This window comes from Triticum aestivum, chromosome 3B, assembly GCF_018294505.1.
Source record: "Triticum aestivum cultivar Chinese Spring chromosome 3B, IWGSC CS RefSeq v2.1, whole genome shotgun sequence".
Taxonomy (NCBI): Eukaryota; Viridiplantae; Streptophyta; class Magnoliopsida; order Poales; family Poaceae; genus Triticum; species Triticum aestivum.
Window position 1 is genome coordinate 830,214,241 of NC_057801.1, and position 2,446 is coordinate 830,216,686.

General features: G+C 47.4%; 1 protein-coding gene across 1 annotated transcript in view; it reads left to right on the forward strand.

Annotated features, from left to right (window-relative positions):
• Positions 1 to 1,098: 1,098 nt before the first annotated feature.
• LOC123072744 (F-box/FBD/LRR-repeat protein At1g13570) overlaps positions 1,099 to 2,446 on the forward strand; it is a 5,670-nt gene continuing 4,322 nt past the window's right edge. Inside the window, exon 1 of the mRNA XM_044496371.1 lies at positions 1,099 to 1,305. The gene's annotated coding sequence lies outside the window, so the exon portion shown is untranslated. The remainder of the gene's footprint in view (positions 1,306 to 2,446) is intronic.

A 2,446-nucleotide genomic window follows, 5' to 3' on the forward strand; every position in this document is an offset into this window, starting at 1 on the left:
TGCCGTGGATGAGGTGCCTCTCGTCGGGGCTTGTTTTGGAGATCGTAGGGTGACAGCTGCGTTAGATGAAGCGTGAGCTATGATTAGCGTATCATCCGCGTATTGCAGGACGGCAGGGGGGAGATCAGGGTAGATAGGGTGGCGTAGGTCAGGAGAGGAGGAGGCCGTTTTTAGTATGAGTTGCTGGAGAACATCGGCAACAATGAGGAAGAGATATGGAGACATTGGGTCACCTTGGCGCAGGCCATTCTTGCAGTTGATCCAGTCTCCCAGCACACCGTTTAGCATTACAGCAGTTTTTCCAGTGGTGAGTAGATCGTTTATCCAGGAGCAGAAACGTGTGGGAAAACCCCTATGTTGCAGAATTAGTAGGAGGGCGTGCCAGGACACAGAGTCGAAGGCTTTCCTGAAGTCTAATTTCAGCACCATCGCTGGGTTTTTCCGTTTGTGGCATGTGTTTACGAGATCGGCGGCGTACATGAAGTTCTTCACAATGCATCCCTGAGATGAAGCCAGTCTGATCGCCGTGGACGAGAAGTATTGATTTGAAGGTTGGAAACACTAATAGTAGAGAGGGCTCTAATAATGTGCAGTTATAATATCTTTAAATTGCTAATTACCTAATACCGGTTTAATGTTTACTTGATCATTAAGGGCTCCAGGCTCCTACTCGCCCCCTTGGCTTCGCCACTATCAATGTTGTGATAGAGGTATTCATGTGTTGTTCCCTTTTTGGATGCCTTGTCATTGAAACACTTCTTTCACAATCGGGGGTGTTGTCTTACAATTTCATTCTTGAGTTTGCTTGGACAGGACTTTCGGAGGTCATGTGTTTTTTCTTTCCTTATTGGTGTGCGTTAATGTTGGCTATGCATATTTTAGTCGTGCAGAGACCTGGTGTGCAATACTTGTATTTTCGTGATGCGTGGTGCGATTTATAAATTAAATAAAATCCAACCCTTTATGGAAAAGAACGAAAATTGCAGGCCATTCAAGCATTCAGCCCAAGGTAGGGACTAACGTCAAAGAAAAAAACAGGGCCCAACATAAGGAGTAGGCCATCCCCATCGCCTGGTTCTCTCCTCAAGCCCATTTTGGGAATACCACCAGCGCTCAGCGAGTCGCCCACCGATTCGCCGTTTCCACAGCTGCCGCAACCCTCCGGCGGCGGCGCTGCGCGGCGGCGCTGGCATCCGGCGTGGCGTCGTGCCTCCGATCCGCGCCCATCGGCGAACGGCTTGGCGACAGGCCGCAGCAGCCGAGCGGCGTGGCCTTCGTTGATTATTGAAGAAGGAACACTCCGCCGTAAGTTATTTTGGCTTCCTAGATGAGATTTGTTCGCGGTGAATTCAAGATTTATTGAAGAAGCAACATCATGAATTCATGCGTCCTGCAGCGCTAAGTTCTTTGGGCTATCAGACTGCCCAGTGAGGATTGATGAGATTGTTCTGGTTAATCTTAATTCTGTTCACATGCTTTTTTCAGATTCAGTTGATTAACTGAATCCAGTTTAGTTCCCTGCTATTTACATTGCCTTTTCTTATTATTCTCTAGCTCCTACAGTACTAATCTTATATGTTTAATCTTTTCCATGGGTAGTGTTGTACTCTCCCTGTCCTGTAATATAAGATGTTATCACATTCAATATGTGAGTACTAGGAAAAATACCTTTTGCATCGCGACAGGTGAAAAAACTCTCATATGCCTCTAGCCCGTAATACATAAAGGATGAAGTATTTGGTGGTTAGTTAAGACCTGACATGTAAAGATAAAGAAGCAAACGAAGTAAGCAGAGAAACATATCAATTATTTGAGATTCACTTTGGCACGGAGCCTGGTACGTCGCGAATTGTATGCTCCCCGCTTAATTGGCCAAAGTGGCCGATTTAGTTTAAACATCTCCTGGTACCGTAGGTGTAGAGCCCCACCCGATTTATTATTCGGTAGAGAGGCCGCGTTCCATTCCATTACATATTTCTCTTGCGTTCCTTCCGTATTTCTCTTTCCAGTCGCACGGGAATCCACTCTCGCCACAAATTTATTCTGTGGAAAGGCCAGGTTCCATTCCTTATTTCGCTTTCACATTACTAATTGATGATTGACCACTGCTCATTGAGGGGAACTTGTCGCTGCTCTGGTAAGGGATAGATCCAAATACTGCTGACGGAGGGTCAGGGCCGGAGGGGGCTGCTGGTGGAGGGGACACCACCTGCAGATGCTGATTTGGGAGGGGCGGCGGCTCCTCCAGGAGCGCGAGGGAGCAACTGATCGAGCAGGAGGGAGGAGTGGCCTAAACCTAATGTTGTGGCAGCTATGAAAACTGAAAAGTAGGGTGGTAAAGGGAGGAACGGGTCAGATTTAGGCCAAAATATGCCGCCCAGTTAATCTACCCAGCTGATAATTTGGTCTGACAGAACGATTAACTGGGCCTCTGAGTTAATGGGCC